The sequence below is a fragment of the Ranitomeya variabilis genome, chromosome 4 (genome assembly GCF_051348905.1).
Source record: "Ranitomeya variabilis isolate aRanVar5 chromosome 4, aRanVar5.hap1, whole genome shotgun sequence".
NCBI lineage: Eukaryota > Metazoa > Chordata > Amphibia > Anura > Dendrobatidae > Ranitomeya > Ranitomeya variabilis.
Window position 1 is genome coordinate 113,417,863 of NC_135235.1, and position 17,813 is coordinate 113,435,675.

A 17,813-nucleotide genomic window follows, 5' to 3' on the forward strand; every position below is an offset into this window, starting at 1 on the left:
ATTTGCTTTCACTTTAATAAACCTGACCTGAGGTCAGTCTACCTGGAAAACTGCTGTCGCCTCAGAGTTTAATGCACAAACCACGTGACCTTTGACCCCAGCAAAGGCGATCCCGGAGTGTTTTGTTACAAAGCTTACGTCAGGAGAGAAAAGGGTTAAGCCTCATACACAGACGCAATGATGAGAAGCTAAGTACATTTTATTACTCAATGATCCTGCTCCACTCATTCCCTATGTGGTATCCAAGTGCTGAGCTCGGCTTTTTTCTGGCAGCCCCATAGAGAATGAATGGAGCTTCAGATGGTTCCTGACTTTCAGCTCCTTTCTAACAGGACACAGGTTCCTCAATCTGAGGATGGTGCAGGTTCCAGCGGTCGGAACCCACCAAGCAGTAAGTTACGGCACCACCTCGCCTGTGGATAGGTGATAACTTGTTTTCATTGGACATCCCCTGTAAGGAATGGAGCATGCTAGTAGTGAAGGAGGGAGGAAGCACTGGGTACAAGGCAAATGTTACTATTGGAGGCTGTATTAGGGCATGTGAGTAGCAGACACTTCATCAGGATGACTTCGCCCCCGCATGACTCTGACTGGTGTCAAAATAAACCTTAATTAGGACCCCGACTGCCATAGAAAATCCACAGCACTGTGATTGCGCCTCCCTCTCCTTCTCTCTACACCACCTAGGTGCTGTGGTTGCTACTGACTGTGGTGTAAATGGGCTTAATGCAAAAAGAAAAAAAAGAGCATGAACCGCACATCTCAAAATCATACGTTGATCTAAAGCCGCTAGGCAAAAATTTAAATACTGAACATGAGGTTTTCAGTTTAACATTCTGATCAGACTGTATGAAGCCCACTGCCCCTTCACGGCAAACCTCGTAGTGGGTCCTAACGCCCTAATGGATCAACGTATGATTTTGGGATGTGCGGTTCATGCTCTCTCTTTTTTTTCTTTTTGCACGTAAATGGGCTTAAGCTGCCAGGATCAGGGCTAGCTCCACTGCCGGCAGTTGGGGCAGAAGCGGGTTGTATAATACACCAGTACGACTGCTGCACATCTCGTAGGTGCCCTGACAGCACCAGCCTGATGAAAATGTGCACTATAGAGCGGGTACTGGAACCTGACTGCGATGTGCTGTACATGTTAGATGTTTCTCGGGAACCAATATAAGTAATCAGTATAAGCAGTTTTATCCTTAAAGGTAATCTGTCAGCATGTTTTGTTATGTAATCTGAGAGCAGCATGATGTAGGAGAAGAGAGTCTGATTCCGGTGACGTGTCAATTAATGGGATGTGTTTTGCTGCTTCAATACAATCAGTGTTTTCTCAGCAGAAGATTATCACTACAGGACTAGGTGTCTCGTGTCTCCTAGTCCAACCACTGTCCCCATCACTGATTAGCAGCTTTCTGTCAATATACAGTGTACACAGTAAGCAGTCCATCAGTGGTGTGGACGGGGTTATACACAGCTCAACATCTGAGCTCTGCTAGATCTGCTGAAGAGAAAACTGTGATTCTATCCCAACTGCTGCACCTAGAAAACTAAGTGATACATTGCTGGAATCAGAATTTCTGTCCCTACATCATGGTGCTGTCAGATTGCATAGCAAAAACTTGTTGACGGATTCCCTTTAAGGCCCAGTTGTAATATCACTGTAGCACTATCACTAGATGTGACCTCCCTATGCCGGTATACCTGCTGCTGTGATTCTGCAGAAGTGTTATTCACAAAACTGCTGTATACATGTACATCTCCTGAATGGTATTACTGCATATCTTCTATAGATATAAAAGTGAGGTTCTTAGCGCACATTTTGAGCAAATTGTGCGAGCCCATCTGCCAACGACAAGGCGACCTCTTCAGATGGGACCTACACTAACCTAACACTAACTTATTAACTAACGGGACTCTGCCTCACAAATCTGTTATTATTATTACTACACTTTTTATTATTTATTAAAAATGTACCTTTTATCATTTACTTTTTGATTTATTAGTTTTATCATTTTTATTACTCTTGTGACTAATAATGATATTACTAAGGTCCCTATGTCTAAAGCTTTTGATCCAGAAGAAGGCAAAAACCCCAAGACACATTCAGCCAATTTGTGTCACTGGGGAAAAATTCCTTCTTGACCCCGAGAAAAGGCGATCAGTCCTAGAACCCTGGATCACACTGCTATTCCACCTACTACTATTACTATTGCTATTTTATTACTATTTTATGACTTTTATTATCACTAATCTAATTACTCTTGTTAGTCTAATACTGATATATTGTCCCTATATTACTATTATGCTGCTATTATTATTTCTAGTGTTTTTTATACTTACGGGCCGATAATGCCAATGTATCGGCAGAGGGGTCCCAGCAGGATGGTCCACATGATGTTCTTCCATGTCATGGGAGAGGCTTGGCTGACTTGGTGGTGGAAGTTGTCCGGCCTGGTCCTGCTTCTTCGTGTGCTGCTTCTCGGGAGCCTAATGTCCAGTTTGATCTTCTTTGCCACCATCTCATCTTCATGCTTCTCTTCTTTCTCGTCCTCCTCCTCGTCCAGATAGGCCAGCATTTCTCTCAGCGTCACTTCTTCTTCCCTCTTCCTTTCCTCCCTGGCTCGGATGCTTATGGGTGGAGCGGGCCGTTCTTCATCCCTTACAGCAAACCTTCTCTGGGCTTCTGGGTTGGTTGGCATGAGGCGCTAGGAAGAGCAGAGATGAAGTTAGAAGGATGACTAGGAATATCCGAGTACATAACTACCTGTACTTAGTTTTCTCACTGACCTCCTTCTTGTAGAGGGGTGACGGGAGAAGCTTGATACAATACGCCAGTCTTCTCAGTTGCTCCTCAGGTGTGACGTAAACTGAAGAAAACACAACCAGATATTAGAATCAATCCTAACCGTACAAAGAGGATGTGATAGAGCGCCACTGCTGAAATGTACTAAGCGACACTCAGGAAATAAGCGTAAAAGAGCTACAAACTTGCATTTACGACTGTCAGAAGGAGCTCACTGATAGATTCTCAGTTAGTTAATTCTGCAGCCAGCAATAGATGGCAGAGCTCAGAGATAATAGGAAGCAAATAATGGAAATTGTTTAATGAAACTCCACTGCAAAAGTAATTTTTACTACAAAATACACACATTTAAGTAAAAACAAAAATGCCCCCAAAGATAGACAACCCCTATAAAGTAAAGCCCGAGAAGCCCATCCAACAGCAGTGTAGAGAACGGTCAGTTATCACAGACTGATGGAAGCTACCTGATCCAGCGCTGGCAGAATACCCGGTCCACATGGTGACCGCTGATATCTTCTCTGACAAAATGTATCCAAATCCTATAAGACATCGGGAATAGTCAGCAGGGGTGTTGGTAATTGATTCATATTTATTTTATCATAAATTCAGGGGCAGGGAAGGGCAACATATATATATATGGGATATTGGCGGTTACTAGGGTTGAGCGACTTTCATTTTTTTAAGATCGAGTAGGGTTTTGGGAAACCCGATTTTGTCCAGAGTCGAGTCGAGTGCAGTCGGCCGATTATCGCTAAAAGTCGGGGATCGACCGAAACACGAAACCCAATGCAAGTCAATGGGGAAGCATAGTCGGCAGTGAGTGGAGGCCAGGAAAACACCTACAGTGCCCATTTTAATGCCAAAAACATCCATTCTTGTTTCTGAAGCTTGCCAATCTTAATTAACTGTATAATAATAGTTGGGCATAGGGAATTGGGGGAAAGTTGTGGGGGGAGTAGGGCTGGCTCAAGTTTTTCGTGGGCCCAGGAAATGCGGACTACGTCACGGCGGTGTTGCAGGGAAAGGTAAGTATTTAAACGTTGCAAGTGCTGTGATCCTGAGCAAGCAGGGGGGGGCCCACTCGTTCGCATTGGCACTGGCACAGGGCCCCTCAAAGTACGGCGGTGTGTTTGCATGGCGGGGGCGCCTCCCACCAGCAGCGACACTTTTGCGTACTCTGAGGGGCCCTGTGCCAGTGACGTCGCCAACGAGTATGCCCCCCCACCTGATGAAGGAACCTGCACTTTCATCTGCACCTTCCTCTTTGTCCCTGTGTAAGGTGGTATAACATGCGGGAAGGGGAACCTTACTTTCAGCAGGGTCAGATTCTGGCTGTGTAGAGTACAAGGGGAATGTAGTGGTCTAGGTCAATGTACCAGCAGACTCATTTAGCAGTGGCTGGGCAATGGGCAGGATGAGGAGGAAACAGATATAGGGCCAAAGAATAAAGTAGGCTAAATGCAGTTCAAAATTGGTAACAGGACTAAACAGGCGGCATTGCTTTGTTCAGTGGAGTAGCAAACCCAAGAGCAGCAGACACTGTTTCAAGGGCCTAACCACACTAGTAGGCCAAATGCAGTTTAATATCTGATAGTATAGGGCGAAAGCCAGAATGTGGAAGCTCAGCTTTGTTCAGTTGAGGACAACACCAGGGAGGGGCAGACACCTTTAGTAGGCCGGAAAAGCCTATTGCATTTTTTAAAATGGTAATTTGGAGCAGAAGGTTGAAGCTCAGCTTTATTTAGTTGAGGACAACACCAGGCAGGGGCACACAGACAGACACCTTTAGTAGGCCGGAAAAGCCTATTGCATTTTTTAAAATGGTAATTTGGAGCAGAAGGTTGAAGCTCAGCTTTATTTAGTTGAGGGCAACACCAGGGAGGGGCAGAAGCCGTTAGTAGGCCCTAACCACCATTTTGTTTTTTAAAAACCACTTAATGAGAGCCGGAAGGTTGAAGCTCAGCTTTATTCAGTTGAGGACAACACCAGGCAGGGGCACACAGACAGACACCTTTAGTAGGCCGGAAAAGCCTATTGCATTTTTTAAAATGGTAATTTGGAGCAGAAGGTTGAAGCTCAGCTTTATTTAGTTGAGGGCAACACCAGGCAGGGGCACACAGACAGACACCTTTAGTAGGCCGGAAAAGCCTATTGCATTTTTTAAAATGGTAATATGGAGCAGAAGGTTGAAGCTCAGCTTTATTTAGTTGAGGACAACACCAGGCAGGGGCACACAGACAGACACCTTTAGTAGGCCGGAAAAGCCTATTGCATTTTTTAAAATGGTAATTTGGAGCAGAAGGTTGAAGCTCAGCTTTATTTAGTTGAGGGCAACACCAGGCAGGGGCACACAGACAGACACCTTTAGTAGGCCGGAAAAGCCTATTGCATTTTTTAAAATGGTAATTTGGAGCAGAAGGTTGAAGCTCAGCTTTATTTAGTTGAGGACAACACCAGGCAGGGGCACACAGACAGACACCTTTAGGAGGCCGGAAAAGCCTATTGCATTTTTTAAAATGGTAATTTGGAGCAGAAGGTTGAAGCTCAGCTTTATTTAGTTGAGGGCAACACCAGGGAGGGGCAGAAGCCGTTAGTAGGCCCTAACCAAAGTTGAAGGCCAAATGCAGTTTAATTTCTGATACTATAGGCCGAAAGCCAGAAGGTGGAAGCTCCGATTTAGACAGTGGAGGACAATTTGAATTAGGGACTGCAGACAGACTTAGTAGGCTGTCCCCTGTGGACCATGCATCCAACACATTAACCCATTGCGCCGTAATGGACACGTAATCTTCCGTGGCCATGCCTACAGGTCCATGCGTCTGTTGTCAGGTGCACCTTTGTACTCACAGATTGCCAGAGTGCATGGACAATGCGGTCTTCTACATGCTGGTGGAGGGTTGGGATGGCTTTTCTCGCAAAAGAAGTGTCGACTGGTTAGCTTGTAGCGTGGTACAGCGTAGTCCATCATGGCCTTATTAATAGTAAATAAAATATATAACTAGGCTCTATGAACTTTTAAATAGGTTCCACGGGTACACGGGCAGCATTGGTGTGGTCAGTGGAGGAGTATTGCAAGTAGGGGCTGCAGACAGGCTATCAAAGGCCTAAAATACCAAACAGTAGGCACTCATGGCAGTTTTACATCGGTTACATGGATACACAGGCAGGCACTCCAGGCAGCATTGTGGTCAGTGGAGGAGTATTGCAAGTAGGGGCCGCAGACAGGCTATCAAAGGCCTAAAATAACAAACAGTAGGCAGTCATGGCAGTTTTACATCGGTTACGTGGATACACAGGCAGGCACTCCAGGCAGCATTGTGGTCAGTGGAGGAGTATTGCAAGTAGGGGCCGCAGACAGGCTATCAAAGGCCTAAAATAACAAACAATAGGCTCATTGCAGTTTTACAGCGGTTACATGGATAGACGGGCAGGCAGCTTGGTGGTGAGTGGAGGAGTATTTAAAGTAGGGACCGCAGACAGGCTTCAAAGGCCTAACATAAGAAAATGGGCTGGCTGTAGGCACTTTATAATTGGTTCCAGGGGTACACGGGCAGCAGTGGTCTGGCCAGTGGAGGACTAGTGGAAGGAGGGACCGCAGACAGGCTTCAAAGGCCTAACATAAAAAAATGGGCTGGCTGTAGGCACTTTATAATTGGTTCCAGGGGTACACGGGCAGCAGTGGTCTGGTCAGTGGAGGACTAGTGGAAGGAGGGACCGCAGACAGGCTTCAAAGGCCTAACATAAAAAAATGGGCTGGCTGTAGGCACTTTATAATTGGTTCCAGGGGTACACGGGCAGCAGTGGTCTGGTCAGTGGAGGACTAGTGGAAGGAGGGACCGCAGACAGGCTTCAAAGGCCTAACATAAAAAAATGGGCTGGCTGTAGGCACTTTATAATTGGTTCCAGGGGTACACGGGCAGCAGTGGTCTGGTCAGTGGAGGACTAGTGGAAGGAGGGACCGCAGACAGGCTTCAAAGGCCTAACATAAAAAAATGGGCTGGCTGTAGGCACTTTATAATTGGTTCCAGGGGTACACGGGCAGCAGTGGTCTGGCCAGTGGAGGACTAGTGGAAGGAGGGACCGCAGACAGGCTTCAAAGGCCTAACATAAAAAAATGGGCTGGCTGTAGGCACTTTATAATTGGTTCCAGGGGTACACGGGCAGCAGTGGTCTGGCCAGTGGAGGACTAGTGGAAGGAGGGACCGCAGACAGGCTTCAAAGGCCTAACATAAAAAAATGGGCTGGCTGTAGGCACTTTATAATTGGTTCCAGGGGTACACGGGCAGCAGTGGTCTGGCCAGTGGAGGACTAGTGGAAGGAGGGACCGCAGACAGGCTTCAAAGGCCTAACATAAAAAAATGGGCTGGCTGTAGGCACTTTATAATTGGTTCCAGGGGTACACGGGCAGCAGTGGTCTGGTCAGTGGAGGACTAGTGGAAGGAGGGACCGCAGACAGGCTTCAAAGGCCTAACATAAAAAAATGGGCTGGCTGTAGGCACTTTATAATTGGTTCCAGGGGTACACGGGCAGCAGTGGTCTGGCCAGTGGAGGACTAGTGGAAGGAGGGATCGCAGACAGGCTTCAAAGGCCTAACATAAAAAAATGGGCTGGCTGTAGGCACTTTATAATTGGTTCCAGGGGTACACGGGCAGCAGTGGTCTGGCCAGTGGAGGACTAGTGGAAGGAGGGACCGCAGACAGGCTTCAAAGGCCTAACATAAAAAAATGGGCTGGCTGTAGGCACTTTATAATTGGTTCCAGGGGTACACGGGCAGCAGTGGTCTGGCCAGTGGAGGACTAGTGGAAGGAGGGACCGCAGACAGGCTTCAAAGGCCTAACATAAAAAAATGGGCTGGCTGTAGGCACTTTATAATTGGTTCCAGGGGTACACGGGCAGCAGTGGTCTGGCCAGTGGAGGACTAGTGGAAGGAGGGACCGCAGACAGGCTTCAAAGGCCTAACATAAAAAAATGGGCTGGCTGTAGGCACTTTATAATTGGTTCCAGGGGTACACGGGCAGCAGTGGTCTGGTCAGTGGAGGACTAGTGGAAGGAGGGACCGCAGACAGGCTTCAAAGGCCTAAAATAACAAACAATAGGCTCATGGCAGTTTTACAGCGGTTACATGGATACACGGGCAGCTTGGTGGTGAGTGGAGGAGTAGTGCAAGGAGTGTCTGTCCCAGTACTCCCAAAATATAAATAGATGTTAATGTCTCGCAAAACAACCAAAACAAAAAAAAAGGTGGCATACTTAGGTACAGGGGTGGGCTCATCTGCTGAGTTTCTGACATAGTAATTTGGCAGTAACTATTTAATGGTGCCAATATAGGACACAGACACAGACTACTTTAAGTTGCATCATAGATGTCTACAAATGTGTATTGTCAGTGCCAGACATTGAATGATGTCAGCGAATAGACTAAAGATTGGTGGAGCTGTGCGACATAATTTTGCATGTGGTAGAGCACATTTTGAGCTGGGGTAGGGGGGAACTCTCTAGAGGCCGGCGGGACCGCCCCAGGGCCCCTCATGTTACAACGGTGTGTCTGACGTTGGGTGCGCACCACCACCGCCAGAGACACTACATTGTACTATGAGGGACCCAGTAGCAATGCCGTCAACCAAAAGCGAGCACACCCACCTCTTCAGACAAACAGCAGTCTCACGGGTGCTTGCGCCAAGTCGCGATACCACGGCCCCGTGTGGGGAGTTTGGCCATTTAGGGAGGTGTAAACATGTCGTATGCTGTACAATCAGCTGCAGCAAATTAGACATTAGAAACGTAATTCACAGGCAAGAGCCTTTCATAGGAAAGCTAGGTGTCGGCCGGGCAAGGTGGGGCAAAAGATTTCGAAATCCAGTTGTGGTTCATTTTAATGAATGTTAGATCGTCAACATTTTGGGTAGCCAGACGAGTCCTTTTTTCGGTTAATATTGAACCTGCAGCACTGAATACTCTTTCTGATAGGACACTTGCTGCCGGGCAAGCAAGCTCCTGCAATGCATATTCTGCCAATTCTGGCCAGGTGTCTAATTTGGAGGCCCAGTAATCAAATGGGAATGACGGTTGAGGGAGAACATCGATAAGGGATGAAAAATAGTTAGTAACCATACTGGACAAATGTTGTCTCCTGTCACTTTCAATTGATGCAGCAGTACCTGTCCTGTCTGCGGTCATAGCAAAATCACTCCACAACCTGGTCAGAAAACCCCTCTGTCCAACGCCACTTCTGATGTGTGCACCCCTAACACTCCTAGTCTGCTGCCCCCTGGAGCTTGTGTGAGAACGATCACGTGCGCTGTGTGCTGGGAATGCCTGAAGCAAACGGTCAACAAGAGTTGATTGTTTGGTTGCTAATATTAGTTCCAAGTTCTCATGTGGCATAATATTTTGCAATTTGCCTTTATAGCGTGGATCAAGGAGGCAGGCCAACCAGTAATCGTCATCGTTCATCATTTTCGTAATGCGTGTGTCCCTTTTTAGGATACGTAAGGCATAATCCGCCATGTGGGCCAAAGTTCCAGTTGTCAAATCTCCGGTTGTGATTGGTTGAGGGGCAGTTGCAGGCAAATCTACGTCACTTGTGTCCCTCAAAAAACCAGAACCCGGCCGTGACACGCAACCAATTTCCTGTGCCCCCGGGAAAGGTTCGGCATTAAAAATATACTCATCCCCATCATCCTCCTCGTCCTCCACCTCCTCTTCGCCCGCTACCTCGTCCTGTACACTGCCCTGACCAGACAATGGCTGACTGTCATCAAGGCTTTCCTCTTCCTCTGGTGCAGACGCCTGCTCCTTTATGTGCGTCAAACTTTGCATCAGCAGACGCATTAGGGGGATGCTCATGCTTATTACGGCGTTGTCTGCACTAACCAGCCGTGTGCATTCCTCAAAACACTGAAGGACTTGACACATGTCTTGTATCTTAGACCACTGCACACCTGACAACTCCATGTCTGCCATCCTACTGCCTGCCCGTGTATCCTCCCACAAATAAATAACAGCACGCCTCTGTTCGCACAGTCTCTGAAGCATGTGCAGTGTTGAGTTCCACCTTGTTGCAACGTCTATGATTAGGCGATGCTGGGGAAGGTTCAAAGACCGCTGATAGGTCTGCATACGGCTGGCGTGTACAGGCGAACGTCGGATATGTGAGCAAAGTGCACGCACTTTGAGGAGCAGGTCGGAGAACCCAGGATAAGTTTTCAATAAGCACTGCACCACCAGGTTTAAGGTGTGAGCCAGGCAAGGAATGTGTTTCAGTTGGGAAAGGGAGATGGCAGCCATGAAATTCCTTCCGTTATCACTCACTACTTTGCCTGCCTCAAGATCTACTGTGCCCAGCCACGACTGCGTTTCTTGTTGCAAGAACTCGGACAGAACTTCCGCGGTGTGTCTGTTGTCGCCCAAGCACTTCATAGCCAATACAGCCTGCTGACGCTTGGCAGTAGCTGGCCCATAATGGGACAACTGGTGTGCAACAGTGTCATCTGCCGATGGAGTGGTTGGCAGACTGCGTTCTGTGGAAGAGCTGTAGCTTCTGCAGGAGGACGAGGAGGAGGAGGAGGAGGGGGTGCGAACGCCTACAGCCAACTGTTTCCTAGACCGTGGGCTAGGCACAACTGTCCCTAAATTGATGTCGCCTGTGGACCCTGCATCCACCACATTCACCCAGTGTGCCGTGATGGACACATAACGTCCCTGGCCATGCCTACTGGTCCATGCATCTGTAGTCAGGTGCACCTTTGTACTCACAGATTGCCTGAGTGCATGGACGATGCGCTGTTTAACATGCTGGTGCAGGGCTGGGATGGCTTTTCTGGAAAAAAAGTGTCGACTGGGTAGCTCGTATCGTGGTTCAGCGTACTCCATCAGGGCTTTGAAAGCTTCGCTTTCAACTAACCGGTAGGGCATCATCTCTAACGAGATTAGTCTAGCTATGTGGGCGTTAAAACCCTGTGTACGCGGATGCGAGGATAAGTACTTCCTTTTTCTAACCAGAGTCTCATGTAGGGTGAGCTGGACTGGAGAGCTGGAGATCGTGGAACTTTCGGGTGTGCCGGTGTACATGGCAGACTGAGAGACGGTTGGAGACGGTATTGTTTCCGCCGGTGCCCTAGATGCAATATTTCCTCCTACAAAACTGGTGGTTCCCTGACCCTGACTGCTTTTGGCTGGCAAAGAAACCTGCACAGATACTGCCGGTGGTGCAGAAAATGGTGGCCTTACAGTGACGGAAGGGATGTTGCGTTGCTGACTAGCTTCATTGGCCGAGGGTGCTACAACCTTGAGGGACGTTTGGTAGTTAGTCCAGGCTTGAAAATGCATGGTGGTTAAGTGTCTATGCATGCAACTAGTATTTAGACTTTTCAGATTCTGACCTCTGCTTAAGCTAGTTGAACATTTTTGACAAATGACTTTGCGCTGATCTGTTGGATGTTGTTTAAAAAAATGCCAGACTGCACTCTTCCTAGACTCGGATCCCTTTTCAGGGATTGCAGACTGAGCTTTAACCGGATGGCAACGCTGTGCTCCAACAGGTTTTGGCTTTGACACGCGTTTTGGGCCAGATACGGGCCCGGCAGATGGAACCTGTTGCGATGTTGATGCCTGCTGCGGCCCCTCCTCCACCTCCGCTTCTGAACTACTGCCGCCTGCACCCTGTTCCCCCAATGGCTGCCAATCGGGGTCAATAACTGGGTCATCTATTACCTCCTCTTCGAGCTCGTGTGCAACTTCGTCTGTGTCACTGTGTCGGTCGGTGGTATAGCGTTCGTGGCGGGGCAACATAGTCTCATCAGGGTCTGATTGTGGATCTGTACCCTGAGAGGGCAATGTGGTGGTCTGAGTCAAAGGAGCAGCATAGTACTCTGGCTGTGGCTGTGCATCAGTGCACTCCATGTCAGAATATACTTGTAATGGGCATGGCCTGTTAAATGTTTCACTTTCTAAGCCAGGGACGGTATGTGTAAAGAGCTCCATGGAGTGACCCGTTGTGTCGCCTGCTGCATCCTTCTCTCTTGTTGTAGTTTTTGCTGAGGAGGACAAGGAAGCGACTTGTCCCTGACCGTGAACATCCACAAGCGACACGCTGCTTTTACATTTACCAGTTTCGGAAGAGGAGGCAAAAGAGCTAGAGGCTGAGTCTGCAATGTAAGCCAAAACTTGCTGTTGCTGCTCCGCCTTTAAAAGCGGTTTTCCTACTCCCAGAAAAGAGAGCGTTCGAGGCCTTGTGTAGCCTGACGACGAAACTGGCTCCACAGCTCCAGACTTAGGTGGAATATTTTTATCCCCACGACCACCTGATGCTCCACTACCACTACCATCATTACCAGCTGACAATGAACGCCCACGACGACCTCTTGCACCAGACTTCCTCATTGTTTTAAAATCTTAACCAAAGTAACTTTATTTGTTGCTGTCAAACAACTTACACGGTGAGCTATAACTTCAGTATGATTTCAATATCCCTTAACAGGTTGGTGAGACCACAAGGAAAATCAGGCACAATGTTACACACTCTGTTTTCTGTGGCACAAAATCACAGAGATGACACACACGCAGGACTGTCACTCAAGCACTAATGTCAATATTAATCTCCCACCTAATTTATTTATTTTTTTTTTCTCAGGGGGACTTTAGAAACCAAATAATATTAAAAAAAAAAAAAAAAAAAAGGCTTTCTATGGCCCACAATTAGAGAGAGAGAGAGGTGGCACACCCAGGAGTCAAGACTGGCACACAAGCTGAAAGGGCAATATTACTCTCCCACTGTTTTTTTATGTTTTTTTTGTTTTTTTCAGGGAGACTTTAGAAACCAAATAATATTAAAAAAACCAAAAAAAAAAATAGCCTTTCTATGGCCCACTGAATGAGAGAGAGAGGTGGCACACCCAGGAGTCAAGACTGGCACACAAGCTGAAAGGGCAATATTACTCTCCCACTGTTTTTTTATGTATTTTTTTTTTTTTAAGGGAGACTTTAGAAACCCAATAATATTTAAAAAAATAAATAAATAGGCTTTCTATGGCCCACTGAATGAGAGGGAGAGAGGTGGCACACCCAGGAGTCAAGACTGGCACACAAGCTGAAAGGGCAATATTACTCTCCCACTGTTTTTTTATGTATTTTTTGTTTTTTAAGGGAGACTTTAGAAACCCAATAATATTTTTTTAAAAAAATAAATAGGCTTTCTATGGCCCACTGAATGAGAGGGAGAGAGGTGGCACACCCAGGAGTCAAGACTGGCACACAAGCTGAAAGGGCAATATTACTCTCCCACTGTTTTTTTATGTATTTTTTGTTTTTTAAGGGAGACTTTAGAAACCCAATAATATTTAAAAAAATAAATAAATAGGCTTTCTATGGCCCACTGAATGAGAGGGAGAGAGGTGGCACACCCAGGAGTCAAGACTGGCACACAAGCTGAAAGGGCAATATTACTCTCCCACTGTTTTTTTTATGTTTTTTTTTTTTTTTTCAGGGAGACTTTAGAAACCAAATAATATTAAAAAAACAAAAAAAAAAAATAGCCTTTCTATGGCCCACTGAATGAGAGAGAGAGGTGGCACACCCAGGAGTCAAGACTGGCACACAAGCTGAAAGGGCAATATTACTCTCCCACTGTTTTTTTAGGTTTTTTTTTTTTTTTCAGGGAGACTTTAGAAACCAAATAATATTAAAAAAAAAAATAAAATAAATAGGCTTGCTATAGCCCACTGAATGAGAGATAGCACACACAGCAGTGGCACACAAGCCCTGACTGAGGCCAATATTTTTCTCCCACTGATTGATGTAGTGTTTTTGTGTTGAGGTAGAATTTAGAACACAAATCACGGAAAAAATAAATAGGCTTTCTATGGCCCACTCAGTGAGAGATGGCACACACAGGGATGGCACTGTAGCAGAAATGCCAATCTTAATCTCCCACAAAAAAAAACAAAAAAAAAACAGGGACTGTCCTACAATTACTATCTCCCTGCAGTAATGTAAGCCAGGTATGGCAGGCAGCAATAGGAGTGGACTGATGCACAAATTAAATAAAAAGTGTGGACAAACAAAAAAGATAGCTGTGCAGAAAGGAAGGAACAAGAGGATATGTGCTTTGAAAAAAGCAGTTGGTTTCCACAGTGGCGTACACACAGCAATACAGCTATCACGGAGCCTTCTAGGGCAGCCCAATGAGCTACAGCGCTGAGGGAAAAAAAAAAAAAAATAGCTTCCACAGTCCCTGCACACCGAAGGTGGTGTTGGACAGTGCAAATCGCTGCAGCACAAGCGGTTTGGTGGTTAGTGGACCCTGCCTAACGCTCTCCCTGCTTCTGACGAAGCGGCAGCAACCTGTCCCTAAGCTCAGATCAGCAGCAGTAAGATGGCGGTCGGCGGGAACGCCCCTTTATAGCCCCTGTGACGCCGCAGACAGCAAGCCAATCACTGCAATGCCCTTCTCTAAGATGGTGGGGACCAGGATCTATGTCATCACGCTGCCCACACTCTGCGTTCACCTTCATTGGCTGAGAAATGGCGCTTTTCGCGTCATTGAAACGCGACTTTGGCGCGAAAGTCGCGTACCGCATGGCCGACAAGCACAGGGGTCGGATCGGGTTTCATGAGACGCCGACTTAGCCAAAAGTCGGCGACTTTTGAAAATGATCGACCCGTTTCGCTCAACCCTAGCGGTTACATATGTGAGCTTCATTATAGGGGTATTTTCAGTTGGAACAAGTTATCGCCTTATACATGGGACCGGTGATGACTTATAGATCAGTGGGGTCCGTCTGCTGGAAATTCCAGCCATCACCAGAACTTTTATCCCCATTAGAAGGTAGAGGAGGTGCACATGCTCCCCTGCTGCTCCATTCATCCTCTCTGGGACCTGCAGGAGCTGTACTCATTGCTCTCTGGCAGTCCCGGTGGTCGGGGGGAGGTACTGCCGCTGCCTTCTAATGGGATACCAGTGCCCTGTTCTGGTTATTGGTGCGGTTCCCAGTGGTCGGACTCTGATCTTATCCCGCAGACAGGTGATAACTTGTCCCATTGGGATCACCCCTTTAGTATGTGGTATATATGGAGGACGGGATATCATGCAGAGTACTAGCAATACTACACTGTGGGCCATCCTGTGTGTGTGCCGGGACATTCCCCATGGAGGAGCAGAGCGGAGGGTAAATATCGGGATCTTGTCTCTGGATCGATCCAGATGGGAGATGTCACGAGTTCCGGCCTCACCCACTGATATCTCACCACATCATGTGTTGGGGAAATAATAACTTGGTAATGATCAGATTTATCAGAAAGTGTCAGTTGTGGCCTGTGAGTGCGTGTGATGGATGTGGGGTCCGTCCGGTGCATTATCTCAGGTGTTATACCTGGAATCTCGCACTGACTGCAGGTGTCTGTCTTCACACTCGGATGAGATGTAACAAACTGACTTTATTTTTCAAATTCAAACTGAGCAATTCTACTGGTTGTTGATGACTGCAGTTACCATGGTGACAGAAGTATCTGAAGATTTAAAGGGACAGGACACTATTATAGTGCTATAGTACATTTTACTATAAAGTTCATCAAATGCTGGATATTACGTGGCTCTGTTCAGATAATGTGGGGCGCAAATATATCTCTTCATAATTTACATAGATTCATTTAGAGGATCGGCAGAGATATTTGGGGGTACAATAACTTGTGCTGAAAATTGAATGTGTATAATGAAGGCTGATGATGTAATTAATGCAAAAAGGAAGAAAGTGATCTCTAGCGACAAAATATCAAGGTGAAAAATGTTGTACCGCTCTGACAAAAATTAAGAGACCACTGCAAAATTTTCAATTTGTCTGATTTTTCTCTTTATAGGTACTGTATATTTTTGAGTAAAATGTGTAATGTTCTTTTAGTCTATAAACTACTGACAACATGTCTCCGAAGTTCCAGGCAATAAATTTTGTATTTATTTTTTGAAAATGAGAAATGGTCAAAATAACAAAAAAAATACTTGCTTGCAGACCTCAAATAATGCAAAAAAAAAAACAAGTTAATAATCATTTAGAAACAACAATACTAATGTTTTAATCACAGCTTTCAGGCGTCTTGGCATGCTTTCCATCTGTCTTTCACACTGCTTTTGGGTGACCTTATTCCACTTCTGGTAAGAAAATGTAAGCAGTTCTTCTTTGTTTGATGGCTTGTGACTATCCATCTTCCTCTTGATTACATTCCAGAGGTTTTCAATGATGTTCAGGTTTGGAGATTGGGCTGCCCATGACAGGGATTTGATGTGGTGGTTCTTCATCCACACCTTTATTGACCTAGCTGTGTGGCATGGCGCATTGTCCTGCTGGAAAAAAAACAGTCCTCAGAGTTGGGGAAAATTGCCTGAGCAGAAGGAATCAATTGTTTTTACAGGATAACCTTGTATATGGCTTAATACATACGTCCTTTGCAAAGATTAACCTGCCCAATTCCAGCCTTGCTGAAGCATCCCCAGATCATCACCGATCCTCCACCAAATTTCAAAGTGGGTGCAAGACATTGTGGCTTGTACGACTCTCGAGGTCTCCATCTAACCATTAGATGACCAGGTGTTGGGCAAAGCTGAAAATTAGACATCAGAGAAGATTACCTTACTCCAGTCCTCTATGGTCCAATCCTTATGGTCTTCGGCAACCTTCAACCTGGCTCTCCTTTGCTTCACATTGATAAAAGACTTTTTTCTATCTTTACATGACTTGAGTCCTGCCTCCAGGAACCTTTTACAAACTGTTCTTGCCGTGCACTTCACCCCAGCTGCCATTTGCCATTCCTTTTGCAGATCACTTGATGTCATCCTGCGGTTGCTGAATGACATTCAAATAAGATGACGGTCATCCCGGTCAGGGGAGAGTCATTTTCGCCCTCTGCCAGTCTGTAGCTTTGTTGTCCCCAATGTCTTCTGCTTGACCATGTTGTAATGGACTGCCGTCTGAGAAATTTTAAGGATAGAGGCAACATGACGCTCACTGTGTCCATCTGCTAGTAAAGCCAGGATTGAGCCCTTCTTTTCCTCACTCAAGACTTTTCTTTTCAACTCCTTTGTCATGGTTCAAAGTCATTTTTTCACTCCTATTACTTTTGGGATATTACTAGCACTTGTAAGGCTATGTGCACACGCTCAGGATTTATTGCAGAAAATTCCTGAGAAAAAACTGAAATTTTCTGCAAGAAATCTGCAAAAAATCTGCATGCGTTTTTTGCGCGTTTTTGGTGCATTTTTTTCCGGACATTTCCCAATGCATTTTATAGTGGGAAATCCGCAAAAAAAACCCGCAAAATTAATGAACATGCTGCGTTTTTTACCACGATGCGTTTTTTTCGCGGAAAGAAACGCATCACGTGCACAAAATTTGCGGAATTCATTCTAAATGATGGGATGCTTAATGTATGCTGTTTTTTGCGGTTTTATATAGTTTTTCTAAGTGAAAAACGCGGAAAAAACGCGAAAAGTCAGCAACTTGTGCACACAGCCTTATGCCATCCAGCTTGTCCTATTGCAAGAGGATTGTGCACACCACAGCAGTGTGTTTTACACTTTCCTTCATTCAATAAGATTTGGTTCAGGTGATCACCTAATCAGAAGCACATTAAGTAGAATGAGGTGTACTCTGGTTGGAATTCAACTGACACTGGAATGGAATGGCTGTCAGACATGTAGAGAAGCTGATTTTTATAAAACTGTGCAGTGGTCTCTTAATTTTTGCCAGAGCTGTATATAAAAGTAGCTTTTAAAAATTATATATTAAGCTTTTAACATAATAAGACAAATGTGCTGATCACCCTTAGAAATAGACCAACGCGTTTCAGGTAGGAGCCTAATCATGGAGCCACACACCAGTTAGGAGCCACACACCATGAATAAGGCTCCTACCTGAAATGTGTTGGTCTATTTTACATGGCTTTCTAAAGGTGGCCAGCACATCTGTCTTATGTTTGGAATAATAAAAGCTAGTTTTAGTATATGACATTTTTCACCTTGATA